This window comes from Myotis myotis, unplaced genomic scaffold (assembly GCF_014108235.1).
Source record: "Myotis myotis isolate mMyoMyo1 unplaced genomic scaffold, mMyoMyo1.p scaffold_m19_p_2, whole genome shotgun sequence".
Lineage (NCBI taxonomy): Eukaryota > Metazoa > Chordata > Mammalia > Chiroptera > Vespertilionidae > Myotis > Myotis myotis.
Window position 1 is genome coordinate 23,544,244 of NW_023416324.1, and position 18,552 is coordinate 23,562,795.

Here is an 18,552-nt window from a genome sequence, read left to right on the forward strand (position 1 = left end):
GTGCCAGGCCCCAAGCCTCAGGGACACTGGGCCCCCGCCACCCTCCAGGGCTGCCTGGGCTGCTCACCTCACCCAGCTCCCAGCACACCGCGTTCCTGTTGTTTAATTTTGCTGAACACCGAGTCCCATCCCTGTGTTAATTGGTTTTACTCCAGCCTTTTGTACCTCCCATTAAATGAGGCAGTGCCACCTATAAAATTTTAATTTTAAAGCCAACTTGTTTGTTTTATATTGAAATTCCCCAGGCAGCTCCAGCAGAGAAAACAGACACATTTTCGTTTCATTAAAGCAACTTGAGTGAAGATAAAAAAGAAGCTAAGAAATTAGATTTAAAAACAGAGCGAGAAGCATTTAAAGAAAATGAATGAAAATGAGCTGCCGCTTGGGCGGCAGAGATCATGGCTCCACCTCTGCGCAGGAGGCATGGCAGCAGAAGAGGGAGGCAGTGGACACTCTAGGCTGGTGCCCTGAGAAGGCTGGACCATGGACTCTCTCCCCCTGAAAACTGGCATACTGGGTGTCCTGGAAGATGTAAGGCTAGAGGGTCTCCACCCCGGAGCCAGCAGCATCGCTTCCTCAAGGACCACCTGCCTGCATGATGGTTAAACCAACTGGGTGGTCCTGGATCACCACTTACCAGCTGTGTCATGGAGGGCCAGCGGCCTCAGTTTTCTCATCTGTAAAATAGAAGTAATAATGCTGCTTCATTTGAGGATTCAGTAGGAGAATACCTTGAAAACCTTCAAACAGAGCCCGGTGTGCAGGAAGTGCTTAATAAATGTTAGCTTTTACTGCCTGGTCCTGCTGCTACCCTTCCACTCCATGCTCCTACCACAGTCCCCTCAGCTCAATGTGCCTGCCTCCCTCCCTCATCTACACATTCCCTCACCACTCAAAGGTCCTTCTACTGAGGTCCCTATGCTAAAGATAGCTAGGAGGGGTTGGGAGAAGATCTGAGGAGAAGCCCCATTCTATGGCACAATTCTTGGGGCCCTAACCAAGTCATTAAAATCCTATATAATAAAAGGGTAATATGCAAATTGACCCTAACAGCAGAACCACCGGTAGCTATGACGTGCACTGACCACCAGGGGGGCAGATGCTCAACGCAGGAGCTGACCCCGGGTAGTCAGTGCACTCCCACAGGGGGAGCTCTGCTCAGCCACAATCCGTCAGTCAGACACACACACACACACACACACACACACACACACACACACACACACCAAGGGCCCCCCGGGCTGCCAGAGGGATGTCTGTCTGCCAGCTTAGGCCTGATCCCCCGGGGAGTGGGCCTAAGCCGGCAGGTGGACATCCCCCAAGGGATCCCAGACTGCGAGATGGTGCAGGCCAGGCTGAGGGCCCCCCCCCTCCCCCGAGTGCATGAATTTTCCTACACTGGGTCTCTAGTATTATTATAATCCTTCCAAGGAAAGCCAGCTTCCTTAGGTTCAAATCCCAGCTCCACCAGCTGTATGTTCTTGGACAAGAGTCAGCTGGGCCTCAGTCTCTCCAATAATAAAATGGAAACAATAACTGGATCAGCCACACGTTGTCATGAAGATCCAATCAAACAAGCTCTTCAGAGTGCCCGGCACAGCTGCAGGCCCAGTGACTGGCCATTTCTTCATCAGGTCTGTGGAGGCGGAGGAGGGGTGGGCCTGTGGTTCCATAATCAAGTGACCTCACCTCCCACTTCCTGGTTGTCGCCATGGGGCAATTATTAATGGTGTTCCCTTTCATTCCCCAGTGTCCGACTCTGGGTGACTAATGATACGGTCATCCTACTTCAAATCCCCCACCCAGTGGGAGGCAGAGCTCGCCCGGGTGTTGAGAAAAGGTCCTGATCCTTGACCTGTTTTCTGCCTGACGACTGAGTGCTAACCTTGAGCCCTAACTTCACCCTTGGCTCAAGCTAATGAAGCTCATTACCTCACTTAGCAAGAAAAAGAGACGGGGCGGGGGAAAAGCCAAGGGTGCTGGGGTTGGAGGCTCTGAGCAAATTTACACAACTCTTGATCCTCAACTTCCTCTTCTCTCCAGGAGGAAATTAGTACTATCTCACTAAGGGTTGCGAAGATCAAATCAGACCAGTGAGTGGATGTGAAAGTGTTTTGTAAACTGTTGCTCACAGTCTGAGGAGCATCCTTAGAAAGTCAATGACATCTGCTTCAGCCCCCAAAGCAGAATTTCCAGCTTCGGTTCCTGGAGGTGACCAGCGATGGGGACATAAAGAGTCACAAAGAGGCACAGAGAGGGAAGGAGTCGCCTGCTCAGCTCCTCGGCACATGGAGGTCCTAGAACTCATAGCCTGTGTCCTGAAGACCTTGACCTACTTCCCAAGGTGCCCTACACCTGCCTAGGGCAATCTGGCCCCTCAGAGACCCTCCCTCCAGACTGGAGCAACTGAGGGCCCAGGCTTCACCCCATTGGCTGTGGCCGCTACCTCAGGATAGAAGGTGAGTGCGTGGCCTCATGGGCTGCTTCTCAGAAAAGCTCAGAGAGGACCATCCTGGGGGCTGCAAATCAGCACCCTTTTCATTCTAGCAAAATCCTTTTCCAGTGGTTCCCAACTGTGCACCAGGACTTAATGACAGTTCTGAGAGTGGGACCAAGTGAGTGGGGCTCCAGGTTCTCTCCCCCCTACCTCTTCTCCCTCTCTCTACCTCTTCTCCCTCTCTCTACCTCTCTCTCTCTCCTCATTCCTTTCTCTCTCTCTCTCTCTCTCTCTCTCTCTCTCTCTCTCTCTCTCTCTCTTTCTCTCTCTCTTTTCTCTCCTCTCCCCTCTCCCCTCTTTCCATCTATCTCTCTTTCTCTTCACTCTTTGCCTCTTCAACCAGAGCAGCTCCATTTTTACATATTCCTCCCAAGATTTTTCTTGCATAAAAATTTCCATCTTGTTTGTTTTCCAAAACACTGTTCTGGGGCTCCTCTCCTCCTTCCTCCCTTCCTAACGCCATCAGGTGCAGCAGAGCAAGGGAGGCATCTGCGTGGGGATGGGGGAAGCTTGGAGGCCCAGAGCAGGGAGTCAGAGCAGGGGATGGGCCCAGTGAGAAATCAGAGGCCCAGTTGGGTGAGGCGACTGTCTATCACAAGGGACAGCCTGGCCTGGAGGGTTGAAGTACTAATGGGGTGAGGGGGTGTCCACAAGGGAGAGCTGGTGTGGGGGTCAAAGCCCAATCAGGGCAAGTAGGGCAGCCATGGTGGGGATGGGCCCAGAGTGGGAAATCAGAGGCCTGGCTGGGTGAGGAGGGTTCTGCCTGGGAGAAGGTGTCAAGGGCCTAAGAGTGAGGACGGTGTCTAAACTAAGGGAGAGGGGGACCCTGCCTGGGCGGTCACAGCCTGAGAGGGGGCAGTGCAGAGAGAGGAGGGGCTGCCCAAACCACCCACCAGTCAAGCCTGCTCTGCCTTCCTCCCCACTTGCCAAATCCTTCCGAGAGCCAAGGAAGGCCTGGAGCACCTCCCCAAGTCAACGGAAGTCATCAAATATTCACCGCGCACCAGTGATGTGCTTGGTGCTGGGGCGAGAACAGGATGGAGCACGACAGACAGCTGGGGGGGGGGGGGGCGGACCTGGAGCGCCCTTACAGAAAGGGAGGGATCAGAGCACATGGGGGGACAGAGCAGAGACCAGCTGGGAAGTGAAGGAAGATGGCCTCGCCAAGTGGGGCAGGATGCGGGGCAATGACTCTGGACCCTGTTTCTCCCCCCACCACCCGCCCACCCATCCTCACCCACCCAGGTTCATCCCATCCCCAGAGGCCAGAGCCACCAGGAATCTCACAAGAGGCCTTTCCATCCTGGGACCCCCAAGGACAACGCCCTCGTCATGGCGCCTCCGGAAAGACGGGGAGCTTCAGGGGGCTGTCTCCCGTCTTCGTCCAGACCCACTTCAGGGGGCCTCATCCGGATGGGAAGCCCTCCCCACTGCTATCCTTTGAGGCCCCTCATCCATCTTAACTGAGAAATAATTCTGCCTGGTGTGTAACTCGAATCCCTCTTGCTTTCTCTATTCTTAGGAGACGGGGCTCACTGAGGCCCTTCACCTGCTGAAACAGGTGCCCATCCTCGGGGAGAAGAGGGGAAGGAGCCAGCCCACAGGTCAGCAGCTGGGGCTGCGGCAAAGCCCTCCCTCGGCAGCGGCTCTCCCCTCCCTGGCTTTGTTTTCTCCTCGGAAACCCTAACCTACCACCCTTCCCTTGCGGGTCCCTCTGCCCTTCCCAGGCTCAGGGAAAAGCTCCACTCATGCACCCTCCAGCACCCCAGCGGCCTTACTCCCCAAAGGGCGCTTTTAGCATAGAAACCCTGCATAGGCCCCTCTCGATGGTCCCTTCCATTTGGGCTCAAGATGGCCCAGCCCAGCCCGGACTCCATAGGACCGAATTTTCATCCTTCAAACGGCCCCAGGAGTGGAGGTTGGACCCCAGCAAAGCACTTTTTTAAAAATTTAAATTCTTTATTGTTTAAAGTATTACATGTCTCCTTCCACCCCGCCCCCCGCCCCGCCCCCCCTTCCCCCCCCCCCCCCCCCGCTTGACCTCTCCCCAGCCGCTCCCACCCCCCAGCACATGCCCTCACCCCGCTACTGTCTGTTAGCAAAGCACTTCTGCGGTCACCAGGAGGGGGCGCCACAGACCAGTTCACGAGTTGGATGATCCGAGGCCCGGCCAGGTCCCAAGGAGCGAGGGAGGGCCTGGAGGGCCCTGAGCCCGGGGTGCCGGGCAGCTGGGGAGCTGCGGGTCGGTCGGAGGCGACACACCCGCGCCGCCCCGACAGGAGAAAGGGAGCGGCATCGCTTCTGCCTAGTCATCCCCTGCGAAGACTCGCGTCACCTCTGATGTCAGGGCTTCCAGGGGCTGATTTCCAGCCCCGGGCTCCAGGAAAGGGCGTCACGGGGCCAGTGGTAACACAACTTCCCAAAGGTCGGGGTGAAAGAGAGGGGTTCGAACCCAGGTCCGTGGGCGCCCGCCAGCACCGTCCGCAGGTGGCCCGGCTCCAGGAACCGCCCTTTACAAAACCACAGCAAGGGCACCAGCGGCCTTGGCCTCGCTTCCCTCTTTCTCTTCTCTAAAATAGTCTTTCATGGTAAGATCTCCTCGGCAGCTTCATAATAATAATAATTTTTTTTAAAAAGCCTCCTGCAACCACAAATGTTTTAAATGAATTCAGGCCCCAAAATACCGGAGTGGGGCAGGGAGGCGGGCAATGATGATCATCCTTTCACCGTGCAAGATGGATGCCAGGGCGCCAGGGCCCCCACCAACCTCCAGCGCAGGGACCCGAGGGCTCTCCGCCTCGGGGGGAAGTATCTTCTTTAGAAAAGTCTCCGTCCTTGTGGTCTGAGTGTTTTGAGTTCAGTCCATTCTGAACGATCTCCTTTTGAGGATGGACATATTCAAGTCCAGGTGTTGTTCCCGCAGAACAAAGAGCTCTCTCCGAATTCTCTTTATGGAGAAGTAGCTTCTCACCCACGGAAGGAATAACATCTCGTGATAACGGGAATGTTTAACGCCCAAGCCGAGAACCTGCTGTTGGGAATGTATTAAGAACGGTTGAATGGCCTGTCTCTGTTCCCTTTCGGATGCAGCAAGGACGGCAGTGACGAGGCAGAATGTCACGGCTGGTGCACCCAGTAGGCCGAGTACGGCTTCACTAAGAGGAGAATGGTGGCTTTTTAAAAATATATGTTATTTGTTTAGATAGGTTTCTTTTCATTCAAGACAGACATTCCAATGGGCCAAGTGTAAGATGAAACACAGATTGTCAAAAGACCTCCTGAATCGCACACTCCATCTTGCTAATTCACAAATGCTTGAATAACAACTTTTCAGAAAGAAGGGTGCATTCGATGTGCACAATGATCGTAAGAAAGTCCCAATTTCAGTAATATTCATGTTTAAAGTATACTTTTAAATGGGGGAAATATGGGTTACGTATCTGTTGACTATAATATGGATGTATATAGTGAACAAGAATTCCTGTCCGCAGGGTCTAGAACTTTTTGTTGAAACTGAGAGCCTGAAGGGAGGCCTTTGCTCCGTCTACTTGTACACGCCCGGCGATGGGGTGCCCACTGCCTCTCATCGCAATCCTCTGCAGTGTGGGATGGCTCTGGCGGTCAGAGCTGGTGCTCAGCCCCTTGTTGTCCCCAGGACCCCAGTTGGGCCCTTGAAGCCAGGCAGGGTTGTGCTCCTGCTCCTGCCTCTGCCCCTCTGCGTATCTCCTCTCCAAGGTCAGTAATCCCATGTGCTCACTCTCCTTTACCCTCCACAAGCTGGACTCTGGTCTCTCCCTGTCCCCTCAAAAGTATGGCAGCCAGCCCCCTGTTGGGTGGTTCAGTTGGCTGGAGCATCTTCCCATGCACCAAAAAGGTTGCAGGTTCAATTCCCATCAGGGCACATACCCGGGTTGCAGGTTTGAACCCCATTGGAGTGCATGCAGTAGGCAACCAATCAATGTTTCTCTCACACATCAATGCCTCTCTCTCTCTCTCTACCCCCCACCCCAAATCAATAAAAACATATCTTTCTAAAAAATATTTTTTTAAATAAAAATTAAATCTTTTAAAAAAATTTTAAATAAAATCACTAGAAAGCATGTCTGGTGAGGATTAAAAAAGTATGTCAACCAGAATTGAACACAACCCTCAGCTATCATCTCCCTCATCTTCAACCTTATATCTCTATAGATGGAGCCTGAGATCACTTTTGTTTGGGACTGAACTAAAATGTGATGAGATCACATTAGTTTGGGGCTAAAACTGTGGCACAGAGAGGTCAAGAAGGAGGCCCAGCTGGTATGGCTCAGTGGTTGAGCATCAACTTATGAACCAGGAGGTCAGGGTTCAATTCCTAGTCAGGGCACATGCCCAGGTTGTGGGCTTATCCCCAGGAAAACTCAGTTGGGCCCTTACACCTATGCCAAAATTAATTCTAATAGATACAAAAAAAAACTATACATAAAAATGAAACCATAAATATGCTAGAAAACAATGGAAGAATTTGTGTCAGAATCTTGAATAGAGAAGGCCTTCATGAGTAGCTTAGAAAACCTCCACGCCATAAACAGAATCATCTGCTTGTCTACAGAAAGTTGAAATTTTTTTTTCCTGGGTAAAAAGGAAAAAGAAATTTATATACAAAGTCAAAAAACAATTGACTAACAGGAAAAGAAAATATTTGAAATATATCACACAGAGCTAATTTCTCATCTTTAAAGACCCACACATCAGTAAGGATATAAGACCAATAATTCAATAGAAAACTAGGCAAAAGATGTAAACAACTGGTCATAAAAGCAATGCAATAGATAAGAAAATATATGAGAAAAGTGAAATACCAGCCGGACTACAATGAGATACCATTTTTCATCTACTAGGATGTCATGGATCAACAGACCTGATGTGCTGGCGAGGAGATGGTGACACAGGCTGTTTCCTCATTGCTGGTGGGAAGGTAATGTCTATGAAGAGCATCTTAGCAATATTTTTCTAAAAGTAAATGTTCGTACTCTCTGTTATGGGTTGAATTGTGCCTCCCCCCACTCATATGTTGAAGTCCTAACCCTTAATACCTCAGAATTTAACCTTGTTTAGAAATAGGATCATTGCAGATATAATCAATTAAGATGAGGTCATACTGGAGTAGAGTGGGCCCCTAACCCAATATGACTGGTGTCCTTATAAAGAGGGAAATGAGGGGACACACACACACACATGCACATACACACACGCACGCATACACACACACACACACACACACACAGAACACCATGTGACTATCAAGGCAGAGATGGGGTGATGTGTCTACAAGCCAATGAACACCAAACATTGCCAGCAAAACCACCAGAAACCACGGGTGGAACAGATTCTCCCTCACAGCTCTCAGAAGCAACCAACCCGGCCCACACCTTGATCTTGGACTTGTGGCCTCCAGAACTGTGAAACAATAAATTTCTGTTGCTTAACCACCTAGTTTTTGGTGCTATGTCACAGTAGCCCTGGCAAACGCATACACCCTTTGACCCAGCAAGATGGGTTTATCCTACTTCATGTTTGCACAACTGCAAAGCGGTGAGTAGTCCGGGGTCTACACTGCGCTGTGGTTTGCAATAGCTAAAGATCGGAAACAACCTGAATGTCCATCAGTCAAAGATGGCCTAGGTAATCCTTACAAAGGAATGATTTTCCGCTGAGTCTTTTTCAGTGACGAGGCCATGTAACGCACACTGATTGGAATTGTCTCAAAGGTTTATGACAAATTGAGAAAAGCAAGGTGCAGTTGGTTGTGTAGAGAGATTCGTCTGTATAGAAATAAAGAGCAACAAAGCAGAATCTCTACGTGCAAATATTTGCTTGCAACAGCATGGATTCTATCGGGAAAGATACATAAGAAACGGCTAACTGCCGTGTTCCTGGAGAGCAGAATCATTTTAAGGACAGGGGGAAAAAAGATGTTGGTTCTGTTATAAACACACCTGTACTTTTTGAATATGTTACTAGTGCATTGTTAATGTATCACCTGTTCAAAAAAAAAAAAAAAAAAAAAACCTTATGTAGAATATTAAGATGTCTCTAGTACTTCAAAACCTACACTAGAAAGAGAAAATATAGTCATTTTAGCTTTTCATCTTTTGGAAATAACAGCTATTCATACTTGAAATGGGATATTTGAAGAGATGATATCTTCTCTCTTACCTCCTTGTTTAGAAACAAAGCACAAAATTTGTTTTCAAAATAACTAGGTAAATCACAGAAATGGAGCATAAGAGGCAAAAATTCTAAACTCCCAAGCACTGAAAGCGAGTATACCTACTTTTCTAATTCATAGCATGCAGTTAAATTTCAATCTATAATGATAATTTCAGCATACAGTTCCCAAACCAAGCCTGATGAAATATTTTTCATTTATTTGTCCATGAATCTTGATTTTCCCTCACAAAATTACTTAAATTCTGTTAAACAGGCAGCACCATTTATGAAATAGGAAAGGGTCAAAAGTAGCCTTCAAAAATAGTAAATCTTATTAAATGTAAACGTTTAATACAATTGCTGGGGTCAGGCTGATCTAAAATAAATTTTCTCAAGATAAGCTTCATCTTATAAAAATGATGAAATTATTTTCGTATTCACCAAAGGGGCTGTAGGGTCACTCATTGCTGTGGAAACCATCGGAGTCCAAACACATTGAGAAATGAGCCACCTGGACTCCCTGTGTATGGTTGGCTGTGCAAGCTGTGACCCGCACAACTCCAGGGGGTGCCATTCAGACCGTTATCCCCATAATGCAGGGCAGCCCCTGGACAGCTGCACAAGTCAACCCTGTGGCTACTGAGAAGGTGGAGGATCCACGGGAGGCTTTGGACAGGGGAGGGGAGGCATCAGAGCTGAGGTCACATGGATTGTGAAGCCAGAATCTAATGCATGCAGTCCCCCATCTCTCTAGGTTGGCCTCTCTTTTGGAGGCTCTGGCAACAGAAATATCCTCCGTGTTCTCTGAGCTTCCTAACGTTGGTTTCCCTGAGGTTGGGGGAAAGGACCCCTCAGCCAAGGATCACAATCACTTTCTTGGCTCCTACAACTCAAAGTCCTCTTTAAACACTCGGCCAGATCAGACCACGGTCCTAACCTTTCCTCCTTCCCTAATGGAGGCACAAGGGGCGAGCTAGAGGGGGCTGAACCCGAGTGACATTCAGGATTTCTGGCCTCTGGAACCAGCTCTACCACTGCCTCTCTGTGGGACTTTTGGCAAATCTTGAAGTCTCTCTGGACTCTGCCTTCCTATTTGCAAAAGGAGAGGATTATTGCCATTCTTTCTCTGCCTCTTGAAAAAACAGGTAAGAGAGAAAGACATGCAGTGATTTCACAAGGAATGGATAGGCATTCGAGCATTCCTATTAGGATCATTCAACGTGGAGAACTAATGGGCCGAGTCAAGAGGCCCTACTGAGAAGCTATAAAACCTTTGGTAAATCTCATGACCTTTTGAGCCTTAGCTTTACCATGTGCCAAACAGTAAAACTTGAACTAGATCAACCATTTGCTGACCTTTCATCACTAAAAGTCTGTTTTACTATTTCCAAACCATTCCCACAGACCTCATATTTTGTAAGATTTTATCCCCTAAGCTGTATTTAGGTAATTATTATCTACTTACCAGTAATAATTACTAAGTAATTATTGTTACCATTATAAAGGATATTTTTGATTGGGAGTGACAGAATTTATGAACTTACAAAAAGTCTAGAACTGGGAGTAGTTCCAGGCAAGGCTTGGTCCAGCAGCTATTACCAAGGCCCTATGTTCTTTCAGTCCCTTGCCTCTGCCTCCTCTGCTGTGTCACAAGGTGGCCTCCTAAAGCTACTTCCTGGCACTGCTGGCTTTTCTCATTTGTGATTGGCGAGAAACAGAGAGCTTGCTTCCCAGTTAGTTCAAAGAAAAGGCCCAGGAGGTGTCGTGGAAGGCTTCAAGGGTCCGGAAGTCCCCCATGTGGCGGGGAGGCCGTCCTGCGGGCACTTCACGCAGCGCTGGCACGGGGCCTGGGACCGCTTTATGTATCTCCTCAGCCAGGTCACGAAGGACCGGACCGCGACGTCCGGCATCTGGGGCAGCGGGTAGTAGAGCGGGCAGTGGTGGCACGGTCTGTCACCTTCTGGAACTCTTGGAGTTGGCTTTGGACCATACATCCAGCTTGCCGTCTTCTGCGTGGACGTTTTCGTGGTCCCCCTTTACTATCGTTTGGTCGATGAACAGGCTCCGCATGACGACAACCACGTCCAACACCTTGCCCAAGGTCACCAGAAGCATCGCTGACCTTCCAATGGGTCTGGAGAACTGGAGGGACACTTCAGGAAACATCCCATCGATGCGGCTGATCACGTCCTCACCTACTGAGGCGGCAGGACGAGAGCGGTGGGCTGCACCTTCGGTCGGTGTTTCGCAGACGCTCCCATCTGGGTAGCGGGACGTTTCAATGACTGTGAATGCAGAAGCCCCGATGCCAGACCTGCATGGCACTGCGCTTGTTGGGCCATGTGTACGCTTGAAGGAGCTGCCTGCAGAGAGGAGTTTGTCCTGCCCGGGATCCAGGCTCCACAGGCTGCTGTTTTGGAGAGGATGTTCTCAGGCGGTTGGCCTAGCAGATTGCTCAGACGTTCCAGCTACTTGAGGTCCCGGTTGACCAAGTGCCAGCTGTCCTGGATGTGTGCGATGAAGGCCTTCTCCCGGCCCTCCAGAGTCCCCTTGCTGCGCACGCCCTCCTCAGGCAGTCGAACACCCTGCTCACCCTGGAGCGCCCACCTGGAGGGCACTGATGGCCTGGGAAAGGGCCTCCAGGTGCACCCCAACACTCAGTACGCCCGCCATGTCCCCGCCGGAGCCACAGTCCAGACCTCGGTTCTTGTCTCCTTGAAAGAAGGATTTCAATCAAGAGACAAAGGGTAGAAAAGCAAGCAAGAATTTACTGACCCCAGCAAAACACACTAGGACAGGAAGGGATAGAAGAAGCAACAGGAGAGCTTAGCTAGGCTGCTTTGCTCAAGAGGAAGTCTTCATTTATCCGTCCTTGGGTGTGGCTGGCCAATGGCACTAATTGGATTTCTGCTACCTGTCTCCCTAAGTAGGGTGATTTAAGCTCTGTACCCTCTGGTTGGGGAGGAGAAGCGCCACCCATTTACGCTTGAGTATTCTTGGTTTAGGGAAGATAGGATTTACTAGATAGCTGCAAACTGCTGCTTAACTGTCTTTAGTTTCCCTACTCCACTTGTCCTGGAATGTTCCTAACTTCTTTTACTGTCCTATAACAGATCTCTACCTGATTTGACTGAAAATTTTCAGTGGAAACAAAGAGTGGTACTTTCGTTTTAAAATCTTCACATACTCTCATTTTTGTTTCCTTTGTACCATAATTCAGTATTAATAAGATGGGCTTGCAGTTTAGTTTGCTTGTATAGGCAAGATCTTTTCTATCGTTCTCAGGTACAATTAAAAGATTAACACGTATTAACATAGAATGCTTGAAAGATTTAGAAAACCGCATAAAAGCAACAACTTCACATATCTCCACTACCTTCTCATGCATTTTTTCAGCCTTTTAAAAAATGCTATGCCAACATATAGCTCTATAAATGTATACGTGCATCAACCGGGACTTAAAAGTAGGGCCATGGCCCATGTGACTAGGTTGGTTGGGCATCATCCCATGCACCAGAAGGTTGCTAGTTCGATTCCTGTTCACAGGTTTGGTCAGGTGCGTGCTGGAGGCAACCAACCTGTGTTCCTCTTACATCGATATTTCTCTCTCTCTCTCTCTCTCTCTCTCTCTCTCTCTCTCTCTCTCTCTTCTCCCTCTCCCTCCCTCTCTCTCTAAACTCAATTTTTTTAAAAAATACATTTGAAAAAGAAGATGGGATGATACTATACACTGTACCATTTACTGTTTTTAGTTAACAACAGAATTCCAAGTGGGTATATAAGGAGTAATCACATTCTTTTAGTGGCTCTGTATTTCTGTGTAAATAAGTGAGCATATCATTTATGTAACCACTGTCAAATATTACATTGATGGATGTTTACATTGGTTTTATTTTTTTAATATATTTTTATTGATTTCAGAGAGGAAGGGAGAGAGAATGATGAGAGAGAATCATCAATCAGCTACCTTCGGCATGTCCCCTAGTGGGACTGAGCCAAAAACCCGGGCATGTGCCCTGACCAGGAATCGAACCATGACCACCTGATTCATAGGTCAATGCTCAACCACTGAGCACACTGGCTGGGCATGTTTACATTGTTTTTACTTAAAAATATTTTTTGGCGATTTTAAGCTATGCCACATGAATATTCTTGGTATATCTATGTGTCTATATTAGTATTTCTGTAAACATACATTTCTAGAAGTACAATTTCTGGGTTGAAAACTATGCACATTTAAATTTTTCATAGCTATGACCCTAATATTCTCCAAAAAACGTGTTATCAATGAACACCCTTAGCATGAATGTGCCAAATAACTCATTTCCTCACATCCTTCTGTGGTTGGCAGTGAGACAGACATGAGCAGAGCAAGGACGGTGCTCAGGTACAGAAGGTTCCCAGGGTGGAAAGCCCTGGGTGACTAGCAAAGAGCAATTACATGGTGGGATCTCACCCTAGGGTAGTGACGGCAAACCTATGACACGCGTGTCAGAGGTGACACGCGAACTCATTTTTTGGGTTGATTTTTCTTTGTTAAATGGCGTTTAAATATATAAAACAAATATCAAAAATATAAGTCTTTGTTTTACTATGGTTGCAAATATCAAAAAATTTCTATGTGTGACACGGCACCAGAGTTAAGTTAGGGTTTTTCAAAATGCTGACACGCCGAGCTCAAAAGGTTTGCCATCACTGCCCTAGGGTGACCTTTTCTCCCCTAGCATATCCCTGGTCATGCAGTTTGGACCCCCTGACCTTTCCTCCCTTGAGATAACATTTAGGCCTCAGCTGTATTTCAGCTCTAGGCCCAGAAAAGCAATCAAGCCAGACCAGCGACCCCATGGCTGCCCTCAGGACCAGCTGCACTGAATAATGACTCCTGCCCGGGCACCAACCGTTCAGAGGAGACCTAGACCCTGAGAGGACACACATGGAAAGCTGCTGACTAGTCTCCTGAGATCTCTCCCTGGGACCTTCCCTCCACTCTCCACCTCCTCCTGGGAGCATGCCTTCGCCTTTTCCTTTCCCTTTCCCTTTCCCTTTCCCTTTCCCTTTCCCTTTCCCTTTCCCTTCCCCTTCCCCTTCCCCCTGCCCGCCTCAGGGGTAATGTTACCATGCCCTTCCTCACTCCCAAGCTCCTGGGGCCCTTCCTTTGCCTCTATAACTTCTTCCTAAGCCCATCTCTCCTACATAGTGCTTCTTCTACCTCTGTAATCTTATAAATAAATGTTCTCTTATAAAAAGATGATGAAGAAAGAAAGGACCCAGAATTGAGACTCAGATTGGCCTGACTGGGTCATGTGCCTTTTTCCAACCAATGACTACAGCTGGGAAAATGCAATATTCTCATTTGCTTAAGCCAGTTAGGTCGAACCCTTAGAATGGGGTCATTTCTGACCAGATCACAAGGCTGGGAAATTCCCAGGACTATTACGAAGGGGGAATCGGGCCAAGGGTGCTGTAGACACAACCGGCAAGTTTCCTACGGCATGTTTATTCGCCAGCGATTTCTCCAAAAGCCTGTCAGAACTTCTGACCAGCATGTGAGCTGCGTAGTAGTGACTTCCAGGATCTTGTGAGCTGGTCACAATGACAACCCCATCTGTGGGTGGCCACACTGCCCACAGGAGCTGACTCAGCCGAGCAGGCAGCAAGCTCCTGACTGTGGTTAGCCCTGGCCTGGTTCATCCATGTCTGGCTTATTTTTTTAAATTGATTTCAGAGAGGAAGGAAGAGGGAGAGATAGAAACATCATTGACGAAAGAGAATCATCAATCGGCTGCCTCCTGCACGGCCCCTACTGGGACTGAGCCCACAATCTGGGCACATGCCCTTGACGGGAACTGAACCCGGGACCCTTCAGTCCACAGGCCGAGGCTCCATCCACTAAGCCACACCAGCTAGGGCTGTGTCCGGCTTTTAGCTCTCCACTCCCACCTGACTTCACAGATGGCTCGGTTGGAGACTTATTTATAAGATTACAGGAGCTCCCGAGTTCTTAGGCCTGTGACTGCCCTTTTCATACACGAGACGTCCATGAGCTGGACTTGGAAAAGGGGACGCCACAGAGATGTCCACAGCAGAACATGCCTGGAACCACTCAGGTTCACTCGTGCCTTGACTCACCAAGCTCCTGTGCCAGGTCCTGTCCCAGGGATGTGTCTTTAAGGAACCAGTCAGGTGGGGAGACGGTGGTGCCCAGACCATTACAGTTCAGATGGGAACACAGTGAGGAGGCAGAAGTGGGGCCCGAGGACAGGGGCAGGCCCCTCCCAGGCCAGAGGGCAAGAATGTCCACCCCAGCACATGGAGCAGCAGGGCCACCTCAGCCCTAACCCACAGTCTCTTGGCCCTAGGGAAGGCCAGGGCCTCTCTGGCAGCTCCCAGTGAGTCACTGAAGTTGTGTCCAGTACAAATCAGGAAGGGTTCAACCTCAAGGCTGGGACCCAACGCCTCTGCACACTCTCAGGGCTTCACAGCATTCCCTCTGAGCCCTTCTCGGCAGTGGCTCTGGAGGGGGGAGGGGGGAGGAGGAGAGGGGAGCGGGGCGCAGGCAGCCTCACCCTTTTGCCTTCCTTTAGATCCTACCTCTTCCTGGATCTTCCAAACCAGGTGGGATTCACAGTGAAGCCAAAGGGAAAACTTCACTGCAACCACGCTCCCCAACAGACACCTGAGAGCTACCATATTCCTTCTTGTTCGGCAGCGCCTTCCTCACGTGGACAGTCAGCACCAGCACTCGGAGCACCTGTGTGCCTCTGGTCCATGTCTGTGGCGAGCAGGGCCAGGAATGCTTGGGTGGAGGAAGCCTGGCTGGTCCCATTCTCAGCTTTGACTAAATTAACTTGCCAAGTGACCAGGGGCAAGTCCCTCTCCCTCTCTCAGTCTCCCCGGCGAATAAAACAGAGATTTTGGGCTTCCCCACCCTCACAGTGCAGAATGTGAGCATTCAAGGTCCAGAAATGAGGGAGCAGGGGGAGCTGAATTGAAATAGGAGAGGGGAGCAGGCCAGCTGGGCAGACCCCCACAGACAAAAAGTCCCCGAGTTTAGACTTTGGACACTATCTCCAAATGATTCTACTCCGTCATTTGTATGTACCAATGGAAATGAACAACGACATCTGGCCCTATACTACCTGCAAGGCCCATGAAATTATATTTTTAAATAAACTTTTAAATTTTGGAATTAATTGTAGATTTACACAGAGGCTGCAGAGATAGTAGATTGTTCCCAAATACTTCTCTTTTAAGTTTCCGTTTCCCCTATGTTACCTCACATCATGGTGCCACATCGTCAAAACTAGAAATAGGCCTAGCCGGTGTGGCTCAGTGGTTGAGCGTCGACTTATGAACCAGGAGGTCACAGTTAGATTCCTAGTCAGGGGACATGCCTGGGTTGCAGGTAGAGGGCGTGCAGGAGTCAGCCGATCAATGATTCTCTCTCATCATTGATGTTTCTGTCTCTCCCTCTCCCTTCCTCTCTAAAATCAATTAAAAAATAGATAAACTAGAAATAAAAACAGCATTGGTACATCCCTGTCAACTAAAGTCCAGATGGGATTTGAGTTGAACCGGCTTTCCCATCCATGCTCTCTCTGTTCCAGGACCCAACCCAGGAAACCATATTGCTTCCGGTCGGCATGTCTCCCAGCCTCTGGCCTGTGATTTCTGTCTCTCCGTGCTTTTCACGCCCCTTTCAGTTTTGAGAGTCCTGGTCAAGTATTTTCTAGAATGTCCTTCAACTGGGGTTTGTCTGATTTTTTCCTCTGGGGTTACGGGTTTGAGGGAAGAATAGCAAATAGTCCAGATATATTGCATTGCAGTTGAATATGTGATGAACAGACTCAATTTGTTCAACTGCAGTTTAAAACATAAACCTTGATTTTTGTATCTCTATTGCGACAAGTCTTTTTTTTTTTTTAAATCCCACCCAAGGGTGTTTTCATTGATTTGAGAGAGAGAGGAAGAGAGAGAAAGAAACATAGATCAGTTTTCCCCCTAGCCAATGCATCCTGACTGGGAGTTGAACCCACAACCTAGGTATGTGCCCTGACTAGGATTTGAACCCGCAACCTTTTGGTGTACAGGACGATGTTTTATCCAACTGAACCACCAGGCCAGATAGTACACACTGTTCCCAAATACTTCTCTCTCAGTTTCAATTTCCCCTCATGTTACCTCACACCATGGTGCCACATCATCAAAACTAGAAATAGGCCTGGCCAGTGTGGTTCAGTGGTTGAGCGTCGCCCTATGAACCAGGAGGTCACAGTTAGAGTCCCAGTCAAGGCACATGCCTGTGACGAGTCTTTTATAAATACACCAGGAGCCTCAAAACCTGAGAGGAACCTGCCCTTCCCCCATTCTCAGGCCTTGTTGAATTTAACCTCTGCAGTCACTCTGCCAAGGGCTGGGAGCAGCCTGCCTACCCTTCCCACAGAGGTGACCTAGTTCCTTCATCCACCACAGTCTGAGCTGCCCCGTGTAGCTACCAAAGGCCAAGGTAATTAATTCCTGGGACCTTTCTCTCTCTAGTCTCCACCCCCCCTCCCGCCCCCCCCCCCCCCCCCCCCCGCAACCCCACTCAGGGGTGGCCAGTCCTGGAGCTCTGCAGACCTCACCCAGGCTGTCCAGGTGCAGGCAGGTGTCTGGAAAGCAGGAAAGTTCCAGGAAGGAAGTTGGCAAGACCAGCCACTGCATCATGCATGCAAGAGGCAGAGGGGGGTGTGGCAGGGCACCATGAGGTCCCAGAGGGCTCCTGGGCATTGGGGCCAAGGTTTGCAAAATCCAGCGGGAAGTGGAGCAGGGGTTCCGTGGAAGAGGGTCCCCCGGAGCAGCCCTAGGTTCTGCAGAAGAGAGTGGGCTTCTCAGGGAAGTGCAGCCTTTATGAGCCGGAAGAGAGCTAGACTTCACTCACTCTGGGAGGGCACAGAGCTGCGTGACTCATCACCCAGTCCCGCTGCTCCCCCTGGCACAGTGCTGGGCAGCATGGAGCCTGGGAGCATGGGTGGAGTCCCAGCCCAGTCCTGGCCCCAGAGGAGATCCCAAGCAGGCAATCATAATCCAGCACGTAGGAACAGAGGAGGAAGCAACTCAGCATCTAAGGAGTCCGGGCAGGCCTCCCCGAGGAGGTGACATCATCAACAAGATGAATGGAATTGGCCAGGCAGCAGAGGGGAGCGGGGAAGGGGAACACTCCTGGGCTGGGGAAGGAGCAGATGCAAAGGCACGGAAGTGTCTGCAAGGTGCTGGCACCGTGCCCACCGCCTGGTAAGTGCTTTATAAATGTGAGGCATTATCGCTGTGGCATTCTTGACTTATCATTATGATGATTAACCTGAACTCGTTACTTACTATTATTCCTATCTTAAAGCTAGTTACTACAATGACTAAATGCTTGGCATCGCTAAGCTTTTCTCAGCTCCAAAAGGAACTGAGGGGTGCAGCCTACACAGGCTCAGTGGGAGTGGCTGTGAGCATGTGATGAGGCTGCAGTATCCCTGGGGGGCCCCCGACGAGGGGAGCAGCTTCAGGACAGAACTAGGAATGCATGCTGCCTCCCTGGGGTGGTCTGTGGCCTCCGGGAACAATGTGGAGAGGGGTGCGGTGGAGAGAGCTGTGGAATTTTCAGCTCTGCCAGCTCCAGGACCTGGCCAGTGATTTCGCCTTTCTGAGTCTCTGAGAGTCCGTTCCCTCACCCCTACAACTGCATTAAAATAGGCATGCTCTTTGTAACAGTAAAAAAAAAAAAAAAATCCTATAAACAGCACTAATAACACATTAATGGATAAATAATCAGTGGTATATTCCACCATGGAATATTATTCAATAATAAATATAAAAAACAATGCTGCTCTGGC

At 49.5% G+C, this 18,552-nt stretch overlaps 1 pseudogene; it reads right to left on the minus strand.

Annotated features, from left to right (window-relative positions):
* Nucleotides 1–7,737: 7,737 nt before the first annotated feature.
* Nucleotides 7,738–12,284, minus strand: LOC118677455 (annotated as a pseudogene).
* Nucleotides 12,285–18,552: the final 6,268 nt, after the last annotated feature.